At 37.1% G+C, this 21114-nt stretch overlaps 1 long non-coding RNA gene across 1 annotated transcript; it reads right to left on the bottom strand.

Annotated features, from left to right (window-relative positions):
* Window positions 1–3437: 3437 nt before the first annotated feature.
* Window positions 3438–10125, bottom strand: LOC143272048 (uncharacterized). Its single transcript, XR_013049433.1, has 4 exons — window positions 10069–10125; window positions 6847–6925; window positions 5124–5211; window positions 3438–3534 (listed from the first exon to the last, which is right to left on the bottom strand). It is a non-coding gene; the product is annotated as an uncharacterized LOC143272048 (long non-coding RNA).
* Between the last annotated feature and the right edge of the window lie 10989 nt (window positions 10126–21114).

Genomic DNA, 21114 nt, shown 5'->3' on the forward strand with positions numbered 1-21114 from the left:
AATGTATTTGCCATTGGTAAGGAAATATTCCTTTTTTAAGATTGATTTATTTGTTATGTATACAATGTTCTGCCTACATGTATGCCTGCATACCAGAAGAGGGCACCAGATCTTATTATAGATGGTTGTGAGCCAAGTTAAATCTAGACATATTCTCCTTCTGTTTCTCTTCCTGAAGAGACATAAGGAATCTGTTGGTCCAGGTAGGACATGCATGATAGGACAGAAATTTAAAAAGGACCCATCACGTCCATACTGGTGAACCACTGGGTTTAGTGTGCTTACTTACAGAACCATCACTTAGCATGTGTGATGTGTGACACAAAGCAGCTGTATTACCAAAAAGTCCAAAGCAGTGCTGAAGAAGTCTACCAAAATTTCAGCCTAGAGTGATTGGAACGTCCTTCTGTATGCTGCAAATGTGTATTGTTCTGATTTAGTTGATAAATAAAATACTGATTGGCCAGTAGCCAGGCAAGAAGTATAGTATAGGCAGGACAAGCAGACAGGAGAATTCTGGGAACTGGAAGGCTGATTCAGGAGTTGCCCACCAGACACAGAGTAAGCAAGAAGTGAAGGCAGAACTGAGACAATGTACCAAGCCACATGGCTAAACATAAATAAGAATTATGGGTTGATTTAAGTGTAAGAGTTAGTCAGTGGTAAGCCTGAGCTAATGGCCAAGAAGTTTTCATTACTATAAGTCTTTGTGTGTTTCCTGGGCTCCAAGTGGCTGCAGGGCCATGGGAGCAAGGCAGGACTACAGGAAAACCTCAGCTACACTAGAGCTCCCGAGCCAATGTGAGAGAAACTCCTGTAATGAATGTTTTACTCAAAAGTTGCTAGTGTATAAAATGCTCTTTTGCATTGGTTCTTCTTTATGTGAATTGACCATCACTTCTGACCCTATATTTTCCTTTCAGAGTTAACCCAATAAGAGAAATTTAGGCCAGGCGGTGGTGGCACACACCTTTAATTCCAGCACTTGGGAGGCAGAGCCAGGTGGATCTTTGTGAGTTCGAGGCCAGCCTCCCAAAAGAGAGAGAGAGAGAGAGAGAGAGAGAGAGAGAGAGAGAGAGAGAGAGAGAGAGAGAGAGAGAGAGAGAGAGAAATTTATTTGGAAAAAATTAACTGGGGAAGCATAGGAGTCACAAGATGGTGAAAATAAAATGAGAAAACAGTTTTTGATTCCACAGAACAACACAGACAAAGCAAAATGATTGCATTAACATACATAACAACACAGTAAAGTGGATGGTAGGAAAAGGTTGCTCTTGAGGAGAGTTTAGTCAATATGAGGAGATTAAAGAATGAGTGAATGATGTGGAAGTGTGTGAAGGAATGTAGCAGAGTAGCAGGAAGATATGTGTAGAGAAGAGAGATGTGGAGCTATGTAAAAAAAGTGATGTATCTGTGTGAATAGATGTGGGGCTGCAGGAGAGAGATGTATTTATGTAAAGAGAAGTATATAGCTGTATATAAAGAATGTAGCTCTAGAGTCAGATAAATTTCAAAATGATATTTTTCAAGATGAAGTAAAAGAGAGAGTTAGCATCAGTTAATGTGTTTTGTTTATCCCTCAGATAGAAAAGTCTAGCTCTTGCTGCATTCCTGTATTGTTGTTTTTCATACCCTGGAGGCAGTTTTGGAACAGACTATCTCAAAGGATACTGATACCATTCACTGCGGTCTGTGTGTACAAAGATGGGTGACCACCCACTAGAGAATGAATAGCTCCTCAGGGCAAGCATCTCTGAATAAACTGACTCTCACTCCTCCTGAGGCCAATGAAATGACACTAGCTTCTCAGATTTGTGTTTGGCTTCCACATACACTTTTTGGGATTTGGATGGCTTGTTCTATCACAAGAATTGTGTAGGTAGACCCAGCTGTTGAGAGTTTATGGGTTAAATGTGCTGTAATGTCCAACAAACACTGTTTCAGTGCAGAGCTCTACTGTCTCTTGCTCTTTTGAGATAACATTTAACACTGGACTGAATTTCACCATGTTATCTAGGATAGCTGTCCAGTAAGATCCAAAGGTCTCTCTGTCTCTAAACCTGAAGTTCCAGGAAGACTTGGAAACACTGCTATGCCTCTTTTAAATGTGGAAAATAGAAATAAAACATGGGTGACCATAACTGGAAAGCAAGCACATGTATGACTGAGCACTCTGCACAGCCCTGTACTTTATAAACTAAAATAACCAATTGAATATAAATTCAAAAATTTCCATGCTACTCTCGACATGTAACTATCAATTTTTCTTCTACCCTATCTCTGCTTTGCCTCTGAGATACTCCTCTAACGTTAATTTTAACTTTTAGATACAGACCTAAAATCACAGGAAAAGGGGAAACTGTTTGTTCTGTGCCCCTGTGAACTACACACATGTATGGAATAAGAGAAACACTGATGGCTCTCCTGTATATTCCTTCTCACATATTAACAAGCCTTGTCAAATTCCTCATCTATATTCATTCAATATTCCACTAATCTCTTGCTATGGAATGTCATTCTTTATTCTGTAAATATATGATTGATTGATAAATAAAATGCTGATTGGCCAGGAGGCAATTTCTTTTTTTTCTCTTTCCTACAGCATCTTAGCTCAGGTTTAGCAAGAGACAAGGTAGTACAGGAAGCTCATATTTTGTTAGAACTGAATAAAGTAACTATGTATAGATCCTACAAACTTAATTTAGTTGTATAAAAACCAAAAACTTAGTTATTTGGGGAGATGACTATACTGCCAAAATGTGTCATTGACATAACTGTCAGTCCTTTTATTTTGTAAATATATGTATGCATTTCCATCCATGAGTTCACATTCATGAGTAAAGGGATGGAGCCCCAGATATTACATACTACTCTACACTGATTAAACATGAAGCAGTGAAGTATCAATAATATAGCACAAATTAATACTTCCCAGTTATATATTTCAGTTAATAATGCATTGTTAGAATTATAAATTACATTGTCACAAATCATCACAATTTTGTGCTGTTTCCACATATATGTGAGTAAGAACTCACCCTTTATTGTGAAATGATTCCAGCATACTCACATTTCTCTAACTCCTCAATCTTTCTCATCATGGTCCATGAAATTATCCATTCTTTGCAAGAATTCTTGAGTGACCAGCTCCTTAAAGAAAGTCAAATACCACCCTTGAGTTGCAGAATTGAGCCCCTTGGTCCACACCTTCTTGGGTCTGTGCATAAATAACCATCATATAATCTTAGTTACAGTATGACCAACTGAATACATTTATGCTATCACCAAAACCACACTGAAAGGAAAGCGTCTTAAGAATGTTGTGGACACTGGCAAGGCTTTGGAATCCCACCACATAAATACAATTGTCTAGGTATGCTCCTTCATCCTAATTGTGCATCACTAGTTAAGAGAGATTCTCTCCTTGCTCTTAACATTTTAAGAGAAAGAAATTTCCAGTATTGTTTATTTTGGAGTACCTTTTTTCAATAGGTCAAACAGTCCTGACCTCATGTTCTTTCATTCCTATGGATCCTAGGAAATGGAAACAGTAGGATAATGAACAGAACAGAAGCCCTACAAGGAGCACATGATAATCTGATGATAAAATGTCCCTACTGTAAGAGAACTACTCTTGCAAAGGGCATGCAGTCAGGAGTAAATGGTCCACTAATACAACAAGTACAATAAGAAATGGATAAATATCCTCCATCAAATTTCATAATCAGTTATTGGTTGAGGATTGGAATAATTAAAGAACATGAACAACCTTATTATTGATGAATATTTCTGTCCTTTAGTTACATGCAGAGTACTTTTGGGCAACATGAAAACTAGTTCGTAGGGGTGAAGTATCTACTTGGACACAAAATCAAATTCTTAAACTTTGATGCAGAAATAAAAAAGAGAAAAGGCATTCTAAGTGGGTGTATTATGTTCCTGAGCAGGAAAATCACTGAGCTAGATTTGGTAGGTGGATAAGCATGTAGGCTACAGTAGCCTTCCCTTTCAACCTATCTATTTAGCATCTCAGGTATATAGTTATTTACATACATCTGAAAGAACATTCCATTGAATAAAATCTACTTTAAACAATATTGTTGTGTTCTTTTAGTTTCTTACAATATTGAGGTGTTAGAGATTCACAGATATTTGGCTTCTTATTTTTGAACTCCATTCAAACATGGTTACGTTAATGTAAACAACCATTGCTGACAGTCCTAGGAATCTACTGAGTAAAGTCCATGATTTCCAGTAAATTTACCAAATTTCCTCAAGTGTCAACATTTTCCACATTTTATTCACTACCAGATATTAGATTGTGCTGAATGCCAGATATGTAATTTTTTTCCACAAAAAGCAAGGGTCTTGACAGCTCAAATCCACACCTCCTGGGCATCATCCCACAAATGAAAACTAGTTTTATGGTCAAGATTGGGGAGAGCAATGAAGGATAAACTAGTCTATATTCCTTTCCAAGCTTGTATTGTTGTTGCTCTGTTTCATTTCTGGACTACTCAAGAAAATTTCTCTCGTGAATACTGGCAATTATTTTAAAAATTGTGCAAATATGTAACATTCAAAATCATTCCTTGGGGTCTAATTAATCATAAAATAGTTAAAACTATAAAAGGGAAAAATTGTAAATTTACATGCCTAATGACGAAAACCTGGAAAGATTATTTGTTAACAATCAAAATAAAAACCTCCATCATGTATAAAATATGATATATGGTGTATGGAAGTAGCACATGTGCAGATCCTTAAAGGACAGTTTTTCTGAGTGTTGAACATTAACTGACAATATTCAACCTTGCAATCTCCATTTCACAGTATCCTGGAAGGATTCCTCAAGCAGTTAGAGGGGGAAATAAATACTACACATTTCTGGTTCTCAAGTATCTGGTGCTTAAGGCAAACAAGATTTTTACAAATTTTGTGAAAGGATATAACCCAATGTAAAGTAATGCACCCAGTAATCAAAAAATGTACTTAGGTCTAATAACTTCAGCAAGTTTCAGAATATAAAAAATATATAATTCAAAAATATAAATAAATATAATTATTTACATGAGCAATCAATAATCTGAACTGAAATATTGTGGCAAGTGGTTTTATAATACCATAAGCTCAGGGAAGTGGGATCCTCCAGTGTCATCTTCTCAGGATGCAGAGAGGAAGCATAACTTCTGTGCTTGAGTTGAAATCACACTAAGTAGCACAGACACAGTATTAAAAAAATGATACAAATTAAAGGATAACATAGGGATAAATAAATGTGAATATTCTTAAAGCTAAAAATGTGTATTTAAAACTATTAATAACATGCATTTAAAATTTTAAAAATCACAATTCATTGACTTTTAAAGACAATAATTCATTATATATTTTTAAAGGCCAGTAATTCACTCTGCTAGCTCAGTTTCCCAGTATACTGTCTTTTATGGATCAAAAATCCTAAAAAAGTAATAACATATAAAACAGCAACCATAACACAATACTAGATAAAAAATAAATTAAAAATGAAAATCCACAATATAACCTGACATAACTAAGTAAAAGACATAACTCAATCAAGAGAATCAATTATTATTAAACATCACAAAGGATAAGTTCATTTATAAGGAAGTATAAAATATTTGACGAGATGAATTTTTTTTTTGTTTTGTTTTTGGGACAGGGTTGCTCTGTGTAGCTTTTGGTGCCTGTCCTGGATCTCGCTCTGTAGACCAGGCTGGCCTCAAACTCACAGAGATCCTCCTGGCTATCCCTTCCCAGTGCTGGTATTAAAGGCATGTTCTACCACCACCTGGCCTTTCAACAAGTCTAAATTTAAAAGGTGAATATGAGAACTACAAAGTAATACTCTAAATAGTTATTTCTGCAAAGCAGCTCTATGAGAATTCAAGAAGTAAATTTAAAACATAAAGTATTAGAAACACTAAAGATGGTCAAAAATCACAATGAATCATTATTTTATATTCATTCCAAATTATCTAATACATATGAATTGTGTTCGTGGATTATAGGAAATTACACACACTTTGGAAGAAAATCTGCCCACCAGGGGCCATGACTACCTAAGGAGAACATTAGATCCAGTTCAAGAGAAAACGCCTTTCAAATTATTAGTGAGGGAATCCAGAAAACTACTGCTGTTGGCTGTTTTCATGGGGACATAAGTGGAAGTTAAGTCCCTATTGCTGAAATACTGCATTTTTGATATGCAACTATAAAAAATTTGAACAGGAACTCCATAAAACCCTGGTACTGGAGGATTAGCTTTCAGGGACAGGAAGGTTTTAGGAGAGTGTTAGGGAAGAAAAGTATTAAATTGTCCAATTTAGTTAGGATACCTTTGAATGACAATGACCAGCATGGCTACATTTTACTAAAGGTGCACCACTGGCTCATATGTCTTATCAGTTAATAATATCTACCAAGAAGAAGAAGAGACTCAACATGTCAAGACACATATACAACTGTAATTTCATAATAAAATGGGTATAACATCTATAGTCCTAAAAGGTTCAGTACTTCCCTAAAGTTAGAAAGGTAAAGATACAAGAGGATGCCATATCACAGAACATTTACTGGACATTGTCCTCGGGGAAATTACTGGATAAAATGAACATTCAGTGTTTCTATGGAATGTAACATAAACTACATCTAGATGGAAAGAACATCATGTGATTTCTATGAAAATAGTAAGGCAACAAAATATATGGATATAAAAATAAGGCCAGTAAATAAAGTAGTACATGAAAATAAAAATCTGTAATTGTATTTTACATGCAAGTAATTAGTATTTGTAAAAGAAAGATATAACACCAAGATTTACAATACCATCAGCTAGATGTGATGACCGTGTCTTCAGTGAAACCTTCTCAGAAGTTGTGGAAAAGCACTTCCTCTGAGCCTGAATCTGAGATTAACATGAGCAAGTTTGTGAGACACTACATCAGGGTCATAAAATAAAAAGGGAAATGTTTAGGAATCAACAGAGAGAAACTGTAAAACATGTACACTTAAAGAGTAAATCATTGTAATATTATTAGTAAGATCCACATAAGGATTAGAAAGCCCCACATTGCTAGTGAAGTGGTTTTAATGTTATTATGAATGCAGTATTCCCAAGAAGTGTGAGATTAGATACAGAGGGCATACAGATTTCCATATGTGTCATTTTTTCACGAAATGATCTAAATTATTCTAAATTTGTATTGAACCACAAGATTTCCAGTAGTGATGAAACTGTCATGAAAATAACAATGAGGTAAGAGCATTATAATCACATTTCCTGTTTTCAAAACTTACTGAAATATGACATCACACACACACAAGTGTACACACACACTTATGAATAAAAAATTTTTGAGATAAATTAAGGCCTCAAAAATATCATTTACCTAACTCATTTAACTCATCAATAAATAAACAAAAGATATACTAGGTAAAAAGTTTCTCAATTGTTCCGTCATAATTGAATAACACAGTAAAATTGGATTTTTTACTTACATAAAACATGTAGTTGATTTTTTATTTATGCAATTAAGAGTGTGTGTGTGTATGTGTGTGAAAACAAGGAGAAATAGGTCATAAATTTAAAAGTGAACAAGGAGGGTTATATGGGAGAATTTGAAAAGAAGAAAGGAAAGGGAAAAATGATGCAATTATAGTATAAGGTCAATTTTTTAATATAGTTAAATAAAAAAGCAGATTAAGTACCAAAATGTACATCTATTTTTAAAAATTCAGAAAGATCATAGGTCTAAAATTGATCTCTGAAGCATTAATACAAATAATGCTTTCTAAGGTGTTAGTCATATATTTTATTGAAAATTAAATAAATGACCTCTATGCCCCTCTGGCAGATTGGAATAGTTTGGTGTGTTTCCACAGGCTCTTACTCTGGCAAATGATGCTGGAGAAATAAATATTTCCTAAGGATCCAGGCAGTAGTAGAAGAAAAAGAGGAAGCCTGATATTAAATAATTAACTGAAGGATATACCTCTGAAAATTTGAGAAACAATGGTGCCAGCTTCAGTTTCACTTGAACTTTAGACAAATAAGTGTCAATAGCCATGCTCAAAATGCTAAAATCATGTTGGGCGGTGGTGGCGCATGCCTTTAATCCCAGCACTCGGGAGGCAGAGGCAGGCGGATCTCTGTGAGTTCGAGGCCAGCCTGGTCTACCAAGTGAGTTCCAGGAAAGGCGCAAAGGTACACAGAGAAACCCTGTCTCGAAAAACCAAAAAAAAAAAAGAAAAATACTAAAATCATCTCTTTCATATGAGGTAAAACAAAAAATACTGGAGAATATATGACTCATCAAGAAGATTTGAAAAAAAATTATTTTAACAAGCAAAGCACACATAAAGATGTAACCATACTTAATGGTCAGTACTGAAAACATAAAAATGTAATATTAGAGAGAACTAGCAGGGTATACTTATTTATTTGAAAATATATATGTACATATAGTTTTGTGTACATAACATCAAAAATGTATTAAAAGGACAAGAATTTGCAGGAGAGCACAGGGGGTATATAATAGAATGATTTGGAGGAAGAAAGCACGGGGTGAATGATGTAATTATAATATAATTTTCAAAAATTAAAGAAATAATTTGTAGAAATATAAAAATTAAACTGCACCTTGACATATTTTCCTATTATTTATCTTTCCCTAGAGAGGTATGAAAAAAGATCCATTCATTCTGGACAGGGCATCCATAAAATTGCTCTAGACTTCTATATGGTGTACCAGTGTGCTTATTGGAGTTACTGGTGGAATTCAGGCACATGTATCACCAAAAGCTCAACTCAGCAGCAGCAATGACTTGGGACAGGTGCAGAGCCAGATCTTCTACTCCATGATAACCATCAGCTCCACTAGGCAGAACCTACTTTCAGAATAATTATTTACTATGTATATAAATAAGGCAATTTTCAGAAGTCTTTTCAAACTAGTAAGTTCATGAGTTTCTTTAATAGTGTAAGTGAATGCAGCACCCCTAGTTAAGGATATATCCTCCCAAAACTAAATGCTTTAATTCACAGATAATAGATTCACAACAGAGAAAAGGCACTAAGCTGGATTATTTAAGGAAAGACCATGGGGACAGAATGAGGGCATCCAAGGTTCGTCTATATTACTTAATTTCTCTCAGGTTGACAATTAGCCAAGCAAACGATAAGAGTGCCTGATTCTTGGTGTAATTTGAGATCTGGATGAAGTAAACAATCAGTAAACTGGTTGCAGGTATGGAAAAATTATTGGTAGTATTTTCAAATGTTAATTCTTCTGCCACACATATATGATTCAATAATCAACTCCTCATATTTGTATAATACTGAATAATAGCCATGAATAATATGATATAATAAATTTTTTGTCTTTGTTTATTTCGGATGAGGCAGATTTCGAGACAGGATTTCTATGTGTAGCCTAGACTGTTCTTGAACTCTTTCTGTACCAGGCTGGGTTCAAACTCAAAGATCTGCTTGTCTCTGCCTCAAAAGTGCTGGGATTAAAGGAGGGAGCCACCACTGCCCCTCCAAAATAAATTTTAGCACTTCAATTCTTATATAATTGTACACTTCATCAGTAAGTATAATACCATGATTAAATAAGGAAAATATTAGTAAGCCATATATTCTCTAATTCAGACCCAACTCCATGGCAAGTTTTCCCATCACTGTATACACCATCTCTCCAGACAACCATGCTTTGTACTGATCTCATGAATTGGTGCTGCAGCATTTCTTTAGAACTTCCCCATGATCCAGAAGCAATACCTTTCTAAGCTATGAAAGTCACAGTACAGGTTGTTAAAAAATGGAGTCTCTGAAAAGAGTTGAAGGGATATTTGTAAGCATGCACACGTGTGAGTACAAAAGAATAATCAAATTAAGACTGTATTCTTGCTAACATATCACCACTACTTAGAAAAAAACACGATAACTAATGCACTAAACTTTTTTAACATGACCTGAGTCATCAGAGAGCCTAAGAGTTGGCAATGTGGCTGTGGTAGAATCTGTTGAATCTTCATTCAACATACCTGGCAGCTGTTGAAAGCCTGGAATGTACAAATCATCCTCTTAGCAGCATACCTTTTCACACAAGAGAGGAAAAAAAACATATTAATCTGATTCTCCACATTAAAAATAGACTTGATTATATTCACATATATGGCTTCATCATAGGCACTCTCTGTGAAGTTCTAGTAAGGATTTAAAGCCTCCCAGTTTTTCAGATGCTTTGTTTCAGTATTCTTACTTAGCAACTCTGCCTCAACACAAATCTTGACAACTTTACTGCTAGTACACAAAATAGACCTCTCCCTCTGCTTGTACATTCTCCTGGATCTTCCAAGATGCAATACCACTCTATAGACACTCTTTACATACTGGTCTATGTCACTTAACAATGTAAAGGACTTTCAGTCTTTTAAATATCTTGCTGGACATAAAGCTCACCAAAGCCAGTAAACATTCATGAGAGTCTCAAAAGCCTTGCTGTGAACATAGCACTATCAACTGGGCATCATACATAGCTTTCCTCATACTTAGTTCCCTCATAAGCTTGCTCCACCTCTACTGTCCTTTAGCTTCTGATTTCCCTGGGGACTTCAGTGTTGATGGACAAGTATCCATAATGGCTCACATGAAGCAGTCCATCAGAGAATGATATTCTGTGTTCTACAACAGTATATGCATTCTTTGTCTCAAGGGGGAATAAATAGTTATATTTCTCAGTTTCTAGGCTTCCACAGCCCTAAGATTGATCTTGTATGTGCCCTTATAGCCCCACTACACAGGCCAGCCTGTGAGAGAGACTCATTTTCATTTAAGTATATTCATAACACCAGGATTTTCTAAGTTGAATTATCTTTGATTATCATTATATCACACATTTGATCCTATATAATAACTATGCCTAAATGCTGTCTCATAGAATTTCCATTGTATCAAAGGCAGTACTCATGTGGTAACTTTTTGTTGTTATACATCATATGTTTCCTATTTAATACATGATTCTTCCCAGGGTTTCCAGTTTTGAGACTCCTAGCACTGCTCTATATTATTGCTATAATCTGAACCTTTTTTCCATACTCTCACACAAACAAAGAGAAAATCCCACACCACCATTTCTCATTTTTTATCCAGTTTGCTCCCTATATCAGATGTAAATACAAAATCCCAGCCTCATATCCCCTTCTTGCTACAATCCACAACTTACAACTAAAGTCTCACCCCTGCCATCTGACACTGGGATATATGCCTCATCGGTAGTAGTATCCATGTTGCCTCTGCAGCTGTCCACTGAGAGTTATGCCTTTGATGGGCCAGTCCCAGAACTGACTCTATGCATCCACCCAAACACAAGTCCTGACACAGCATATAAAAGATAAAATACAATCACGCTGCAATTTCTCCTACAAATACCTCCTGCCAACATAGCTTCTTCTTAGCAATGTTTCATTACAGCCTTGTATTATCCATGACTGGGCAACTAACTGCAAAGCACTGTACATTCAATATTTCCTATGCAATGTGTGTTTCCTCATGCAAATTTGTCTCAATATTTGTTGCTGTGGATTTAGCTTTCCATATACTGGGAAGATATGTTGCTCTCATTGTTAATAAAAGCTGATTGGCTGAGGGCTAAGGAGGATGTTTGAAGAAGTGAGAATGCTGGAGAGAAGGGCAGAATCAGAGAGATGTCATGAGATGCAGAGTGAGCAGGATGGGAAGTATATGAGGTAAGTGAGCCTCAAGGCAGCACGTAAATTAATAGCAATAGGTTAATCTAAGTTATAAGGACTAGCTAAGAACAAGCCTAAATTAACAGGTGAGCATTCATAATTAATATTAAGTCTCTGTGTGATTATTTGGGGCACAGCTGGCAGGACAGAAAGGTCAGCCTACAACTTGTCTTATTCTCTGTATCAAGAACAACATCACTGATCTCAAAAATTCATCTGCAATTTTGGTTTATGCTCCCAACTACCACAAGAGGGACAAACACACTTCATTTGGAGAGAAATGTAAACCATTCCTATGACTCCTGCTCAATATGTTCAAAAGAGCAAACCCACTTACAGTTCCACCAAGACAAGTTCTGGGAAACCAGTAAGGTTATTGTCCTTACCAACACCACATATATTACATGATAATTACAGCAGTGTGTGTACTCTCAACCACACAGATTACATGATAATTACAGCAGTGTGTGTACTCTCAACCACATAGATTACATGATAATTACTGCACTGTGTGTACTGTTAACCGAATGCTGCAGCAGAATGTCTTTTCCTAGCAGGAATGATTGCTTTCCTATAATGGCGTAGATCGGGCCACAATCCCTAACTTTCCCTGCTCTATATACTCTAGTCCCTCTCTGAGTCCCGTAGACTTAGGGCAGAGTTGTATGAAATACGTGGGAGGAATAGGCTGTGTAATCAGATTACCATCTTCTGACTGTGTCTGCTCTTCTATATGACAGGGAAACAGTAAACAAGCCAAGATAGGATATCCGGTCCTTCAAAACTATCCCAGCTAAATTCTCCATGCTGTGAGTTGAATGATGTAAATGATGCTTCTGTAAAACACCGTAATGTAAAATATAAAGGAAATATTTAGAATTATCTGCTCATCCAAACAGAGTTAATAGTCTTGAATTGTCCATCTGGGAAAGGTTTATATTAGGTGACTATCATATTATGAGCAGCTTCTAGGTCTTTCCCAGAAACAACTGCTGGCTATATGAACTTCAGACCTGTGTCTTGGCACTGGTTTACAGACAGCTAAAAAAATGGTTCTTTATAGGTCTGCCAGCAAAGTTTCAGAGTTGTGCTCAAGCCTGCATTCAGTCCATAGCTTTTTGCCTACTTCTCCACACATTTACAACATGAATTTCCTACTGCTGTCCACATTCCCTATTACATTTCACTACACAATCATGACATTAAGGATTCAAGGTTTTAACAAGTAGTACTTTTATATGTATAGGTGGATTTACATCAAGCAGAGGCCTCAAGCCCTCAGGGGAGTGGGTTATTGAAATGAGAGAAAAATATACATAGTCCCAAAGACCATCAGGATAGAAAGACCGATGGCATGACATGCAGATATTTATATGCAGAGTCGGCCACTAAAATAATAATAATTTTTCATATCTGGCCACATGTGAGCTGTTTAGACCAGGCCAGAGGAAGGCTGAGAGGGTGGTGCCTAAGGTGGAAAACTAGAGTCATGAATAGTAGATCAGTGAATGTAGACACTGCACTTCCCTCTTATTATAGAAACCAAGAACCTAGAAGGGAATTACCACAGGAGCAAAGAATACACCAATCTGACTTAAGAGTCCTAGGTGCTTGACTCCTTCTGGTTCTACAGACATGCAGGAAAGTGGTGGAGCTTCAACCTCCTTAGCCCCTGTGTTGCTGATAGGGGCTGTTCTAAAAATGCTTCCTTTATACCAGTACAGGTTACATTCTGACCTAAGCCAGGTACCTGTTTTGTTCCTATATTTAAAGCCTATGGATTAAAAATATCCCTATAGGTGAGGACATAGTCTAGGAGAGCATTTGTTGAGAAGGTACTTATAGTAAAGAAGGGACACTTGTGAAAGAGTAACTGCTAGGTTAATGCTGCCATCTAACAGAAACAGGTAAGCAGACCCTGATTCTGCTACATCATTTTTCTTTTGAGAAATCATACATATCACCCCTTTTTTAGCCTATAGACAGGTAAAGGTACACACTCCTAACTGTATACCAGTACTGTGATAATAAAGCTTTGAGGCATTAACATGGCTCTACTTGAGAAGTCTATGGAAAACAAGGACAAACTATGAAGAGCCCTGTGATTCTGGATCACAGAAGTAAACCTAATCAGGAGATCCAGGATTCATGGGAACAAGGTTTCCTACATAGAGACCACACTTTCCCTCCTAAACAACTCAGGTGTTCTCCAATGGAAGTTTTGGCTTTGCCAAACTGGAACTCAGAGAAAGCTTGGTATCATGTTCTTTTCAGTACATTTGAAAAGTTCAAGACTATTTAGGAGTTTGCCTACATTCCAGAGGCTAGAGACAGATGAATTGGAACATGGTTTCCTTTTCCCAACGTATATATTTCCCTAATCTCAGAAGTGAGGAATGTGGGCCAGGCCAGTTGTTAATCTTCCTCAAATCTCTACGACATAAGTGCTAATATTTTAACTGAATATATGAGTATGTTGGAAATGTACCATAGTTTTTGGTATTAAAGTAGTAATACCAACTCTGGATGCACATGGACCTCAATGTGTATGTACAGTATATGGGATATTCTTAACTGATAACTGAACATTTCTCTAGGGGCATGTTGCCTAATATGTTCTTCCCTTGTTTATTTTCCTGATTAGCAGGACCATCCTCAGCATAATCTGCAATAATTTCCCTGTTACAATCCTTGGTCTTTCTGTGATCTACATTTAAAAACTCAATTCCATCTCTTTTGCATTGGCAGGAGAGTATGGTATAACTATGGTGTATGGTAGATATACTAGTATATATAGGACAACTAGAGGGAGAGGAAACTGAATCAGGATATAACATATAAGAAAAGAATCTATTTTCAAAAACAGTTAAAAGAGAGAGAAAGATATTAGAACATCTATAGCAAGACCTTTTCTTTGCTCAGACAATGGATTCTGGTCAGCTAGGGCTGAAGAGTGAGTATTGATTAAGAAGCGGTCAGCATGGTTTTGTGTCTAAGTATTCTAGTAGATTTCCTGAGATTTAACACACAGGAGCTGGGGTTTAGACACAGTCCAGGTCTACATCCTGCTGGCAGCCAATTTGGTAATGTAAGAGTCACCCAGATGGTGTGGTGTTTAAAGGCATAAAGTGTCAAGAAGTGTAGCTGAAGCTTGGCACTCTGTGAGAGCTGGTGTCCCTGCCACTGGCACAACAGATTCATGTGTGTGCTGGCTAGTTGACTGTCAAATTGACACAGTTGGGAAGACACAACATGACACAGGCTAGAGTAATTAGAAAGATGGGAGCCTCAGCTGAAAAATGCCTCAGTCTGTAAGAACTGGATGTAGGTTAGGATTGTAAGGCATTTTTTTTAATTAATGAATGATGGAGACAGCCCAGCCCATTGTTGATGGTCTTGTCTATGGACAAGTGGTTCTAGGTTCCCTAAAAAGGCAGGCCAAGCAAAACTGTGAGAGCAAGCAATTCAGTAATCATCACCCCTCCATAAGCTATGCATCAGCCACTGCATCCAGGAACTAGCCCTGTTAGGGTTTCTTGTCTGACATATTCCAATGATGGACTATTATGTACATATGAAATAAACCCTTTCTTTCCCAATGTTTTTGGTGTTTCATCACAGAAGTAATAACCCTAAGACAATGTATGCATGATTGATATCCTCATACATGTGAGCAAAGCATCGTATAACTCTTAGTTACAGAATGACCACATGAAAACTTTTATGCTTCGGCCAGACACACATTGAAAGGGAAATTTCTAAGAATGCTGTGGACAATAGTAAGGCTTTGGTATCCCACCATGTAAATGAGCTTGTCTAGGTGTGCTCTATCATCCTAACTGTGCATTAGTAGTTAAGTGAGATTCTCAACTTGCTCTAAGATTTTAAGAGAAAAAAAATCTTCCAGTATTGTTTATTTTTGAGTACCTTTTTCTTTCTGTTGATCAAACAGTCCTGACCTTATGTTCCTTCATTGCCATGGATCCTAGGAAACGGAAACAGTGGGATAATGAATAGAACAGAAGCCCTACAAGGAGCACATGATAATCTGATGATAAAATGACCCTACTATAGAGAACTACTCTTTCAAAGGACAGGCAGTCAGGAGGAAAATTGTCCACTAGCACAAGTACACTAAGAAATGGATAAATATCCTCCACCACCTTTCATAATGAGTCATTGGTTGAGTATTGTAACATAGTTGCATGCAGAGTACTTTCTGGTAACCTGAAATCTAGTTAGTAGGGGTGAAGTGTCTTCTTGGTGCTTCTTGGTCGCAAAGAAAATTCTCAATGTTTGATGATATAAGTAAGTATGTTTAGCAATAAGGACTTTCCATCATGTTTGGGTGGTGTAAATAATAGCTTTAGCAATGTTAATTCATGTCTGAGGTGGGGGTCTATGGGAATTCCTTGGCCAATTATCTACCAAACTGTGTCATTTAACACATTCTTGCTTCTTGTATAATATTAGAGGGACAAGCCTTAATATTATACATCCCAGGGCCTCAGGAGAAAGAAATACAAACGGCAAGGACTATTTTCAGGAAATAGAATCTCAGCACACAGAGCTCTGGGTCCAGGCATTTATACTTCCAAATCTTCTTCTTCATCCTCCCATGCCCTGGGAGTCCCAGTATATATCCACTTACAAGCAGTAATCCCTTGGTAGTGCAAAACCAGGCTTCCAGGGCCAAATGGAAAGGTGATAAGAATCTCAAATAGAGGGGCAGTAACTGTTAATTATCATTTGCAGCCCAAAATGGAGGTGACTAATGGCGAAATGAATTAACTAAAGGCTAAATTTGGGTAGTATCTAAAAAGAGGGACCTTATGTACTCAACTATAATCTTAATATTATTGGTAGAAAATGTTAAGAACCTATAAGTTGATAGGTCAATGGAAGAAAATAAAACTGCCTTCTTATTTCCTGTGGCTCCTATCTGTCCAAGCTATCTGCCATTTCTCTGTAGAGTGGGGGAAGGTGTGCTCGGTCTCTAGGCAACCTGTGTACAGCTAGATGCCTCTGGTGATAGTTAAAGGGAGATCTGGAACTAGAGGTAAGATTTGGGGAAGGAGGAAGTTAAGCCTAATTGACACATCCACCAGGCTTTCTCAAACAGGTTGTCTGGATGCTTAAGTCTGTTCTTACAGAGTACAGAGGTATATCTGATAAGGTAATTTCCTCTGTCTGGTAATAGACCTGGCCAGATGCTGCCAATGATGATAATTACAGGGAGGCTTGAACTGGGGTTCTGGCTGTGCATAGCTGTCAGCACAGGTTATGCAAATATTCCTTTAGTAGAGGGGATATGGTGCCCAGTAAATGATGGAAAAGCTACAAACACACAAGAAACTCATAGGAGAAAATGGCTGATAATCAAAATATCACCAAGGCTCCTTGAGCCTCAGCTTGACCACTGGTAGGCGCTTGGCTTCTTCTAAGTATTAGCTTTGTCATAATCAGCTGAAATCCTGCTTTGTATATTATTGCAGCTTGTAGCACTTGCTACTGGAGGTTTACCTGGAGGCATGCCCAGATGGTTCATTGTCATCTCTACATATGGTGATAGCATTAAAATTGCTATCATACATGAACATATTTTAGGAAGCTTTTATACAATACAGGTATGAACAAAACTTCCAAAAGTTCAAACCACTTACAACCCCAACAATGATAAAGGGTATGGACACAGAGTCCTACTTTAGGGATATATTTACAATTTACATCTGTTCTGAAAGAGAAATCAGATTGCTCAAATTGAGTCACTGAGAATATCATCTGCAGTCTAGGACTGGCTCCATGCCCGAGGACAATCGGCCAACATAAAATGGAATACTTTTTTTAGCTATTGTTCACTTCTTGCTTGTTTGTGTGTGCATGTTGTTGTGATATTTATTGCTTTGTTGGTTTTTCTGTTTGTTTTCATTTTCATTTTTATTAGAAAAAGAGAACTAGAGAGAGAGGGGAGAGAGAACATTAAATTGGGTGGATAATGAGATGGGAAGGATCAGGAAGAAATAGGGAGAAAGAAATTTTAATTAAAATATAATGTATGAAAATATTAATAACGGGTAAAATTAATAATATTCATGAAGAACTATGATTCTATGAATGGAATATTTACTAAGAAATAGAGAAAAATCATGAATAGCTGAATAAGCATGTCAGAGTGTCAACCTTGTAAGGAACTAGACAAAAGGAAACAAATTCTGCACTACAATGAAATTATGAAACACCACTGTAAATTTAATTGTGCCTAATGCTGCCTTGTTCAATCTATTCTGTGCAGGCTCAGGAATAGTGATCATGCAGATCACATTGTCTTCTGTCACAAGAGAATGCAATGCATCCTGTCTTGGAAACATGAATGAACTTTGTTGTTTCTCAATAAAGACAGAGAGCCAAAAACTTTTCCTCAAGATTTACATTGCTGACTCCCCATGGGAGGCCTTACATTTTGAGAAGGGAACGGGTGATGGGTTTTGGGTGGGGGGAGCCTGGATAGTGGGAAGAGAGGGATCTGTGGTTAGTAAGTAAAACAAATTTTAAAAATTCTTAATAAAAAAGATTTAGAATGCTGATTAAAATGGGATGCATTAGTTTTCCTCCAAAAGCTGATGAAAATACAAATCTTGTTTTTATGGTTTTGATCTATTGTTTGCTAGATTCTTGGATCTATGCAATCTTCTGCAACTACACTGTACAAGTTTTTTGTTCATAATGTTTTCTCTGGCAGGATTACTGTAATGGCATATTGGTAACAATTTGGTATTTGAAAACCCTCTGTAAATGTGTCTCCTGGGTAGGTTTCTCCAGAGTTGTAGCAGTTCATACATTCTATGCTATCAATGAGATATAACTGTGATCTGACTGGGAGTTTACCACTGTGTCCTCTGTGCCCTTGTCACAGTAGGGTTGGTTTGTGTAAGATTTAAGGTCACTAACCTGTTTACTGGCCCCATTTATGTCATTTCACTCTGTGATGCAGGTAACAGCACATGTGTTTCTGTGTAGCATCTGCAGAGGCAAAAAAATCCATTATAGTCATCATGATATATGATAAGGTAGCCACAAAAATGAGGAAATATGATGAACAAAAGTATAGGATGGTTACAGGACTTAAGTGAAGTACTATGATAACAAAGTGAACACATTCATTTCAGTTAATGTGGGTAATGTATGGGTGACCTTAGAGGCAAGATGAGACTTTTGAATTCCAAATACACAAAACAGAAGTACTTAATAGACATTATACAAAGCACAGAAGTGAGGAAGTTGATATGGCTTCTTATAACTCCCACCCCAGGGCATAGAACCAGATTTTCTCATTCAAGATAGACATTTGGTCTGGAGAAATATATCATTTGACCAAATGTGGTAATTTTCTGGCTAACTTTGGAAGATGGGGTACATGTCAAAGACTTTACAAGAAATACAGTTTCAAATGCTGCACTGCAGAGCAATGAATATGAAGAGGGAGACATGTGGGATGATATGGGAGTCCTTGCTACTCAGTGATTCTGTGTTTTCCAACTCGGGTGTAGAATGTTTTATCTGTCAATCCTAGGTTACTACAAGGGTGGGGATTATGTCTTTTCTCATGCATTTCGATTAACCCATCTGTGTGAAAGGAACTCTAAATTATTAATGGTTTAAATCTGTTAAAATACTTTTGTCTTCATTTTTATGCATTTTACTTGTAAGTAATGGTAAACTGAAGGTAGGATGTGGGTGAGAGACTTCCTGAGTAAGGGTACCTAGATTTGACATGATGGATAATCTTGGAAGCTATACTCATCTTCACTTTCAATGCATCTATTTAGCATCTTGTGCATAAAATTATTCTATGTACTTCTGAAAGTAGATTCCACTAAATAAAATGGACTTAGAACAATAATAGCTTGATGTTATTTTATAGTTTCTTACAATATCAAGGTGTGAGAGACAGTGTGTGTGTTTTGCAGATAATTTAGCTTTGTATTTGTAAACCCCATACTGTGTTAGTGCAAATGTAATGTGTTAGTGTAAATACCATTGTTGACAGTTCTAGGAATCTACATTGTAATGGGTAGTCATTCCAGCTTTGATCTGAAAGTTCCAACCCCCATTGAGGTGCGGCAACTGTCATGCCTACAAGGCGGGGCTAAGGGAGGTGCTGAGAGACCCGAGATCTGTATGGGCCAGCACAGCTCTCTGTTCCTGGACCCTAGACAGTGGAGGTTGACCGAGCAGAGCTCCAGAGAACACCACTGGACTGCAATACACCTTCCCCAGACCCCTCGACCTACCTGTCCTTCATTTGTAAGTTACCCACTAAATAATTTCACCACCCAGGCCTTTGGAATTTGCCCTACGTTGGGCACCAGATATTGGTGAAATTATTAAGGCCACTCCACGTAGTTAAAATGAAGATTTATTTAGTGGGTAACTTACAAATGAAGGGATAGGTAGGTCGCAGGGCCTGGGAATGATGCAGCGAAGTCCAGCAGTGTTCTCTGGAGAACTCTGCTCAGTCTACCTCCAGCGTCCAGGATCCAGGAAAACAGGAGCAGGCAGTGCATCTGGATCTTGGGTCTTCAGGACCCTCTCTTGACCACCTTGTAGGCCTGATAGTTACCGAAGCCTCAATAGGGGTTGGAACATCCAGATCAAAGCTGGAATGGCTACCCACTACACTATATAGTATACTTCATAATGTCCACTCATTTTTTTTCCATTTTATACCTTACAAGGATATCACAATAGACTTAAGGTTAGGTATGTAACTTTCCCATAACAGGCAAGTGCTTTTAATGCTTGAAACCATACTTATATTATACATCATCCTAATGGTCACCAATAAGGATTTGTCCCATGATCTAGGCTGAGGAAAATAATTCAGGCTTCTCAAATCTGGAGCACCTTCCAAGCTCATATGATAGTTGCTATGTTTCATTTCATAGTCACTCATTAAAATTTCCCTTGTGTATAAAGGTAGTTATTTAAAGAACTGAGGCTACTACTTAACAAATAACTGAGAAACAATTCACACATAAATTGATACTTTCAAAAATCATTCCATGGGGTCTATTTGGTATCAAACTAATCAAAACCCTTAAAGGGCAGATCCAAATGCATAAGGATATAAATAATACATAATACAAGTTAATAATCAACATAAAAACCTCCAACATATATAAAATATGATATATTATGTATCGAAGCAGCACATGTACAGATATTTAAAATATGGTACTTCTGCAGGTTTCAACAGTAACCAATAATAAGCACACTTACCTTCTCCCTTTTTCATTGTCATGGAGTTTTTCAAAAGTGCTCCTGGAGAAAATAAAAACT

This window comes from Peromyscus maniculatus, chromosome 1 (assembly GCF_049852395.1).
Source record: "Peromyscus maniculatus bairdii isolate BWxNUB_F1_BW_parent chromosome 1, HU_Pman_BW_mat_3.1, whole genome shotgun sequence".
Classification (NCBI taxonomy): Eukaryota; Metazoa; Chordata; class Mammalia; order Rodentia; family Cricetidae; genus Peromyscus; species Peromyscus maniculatus.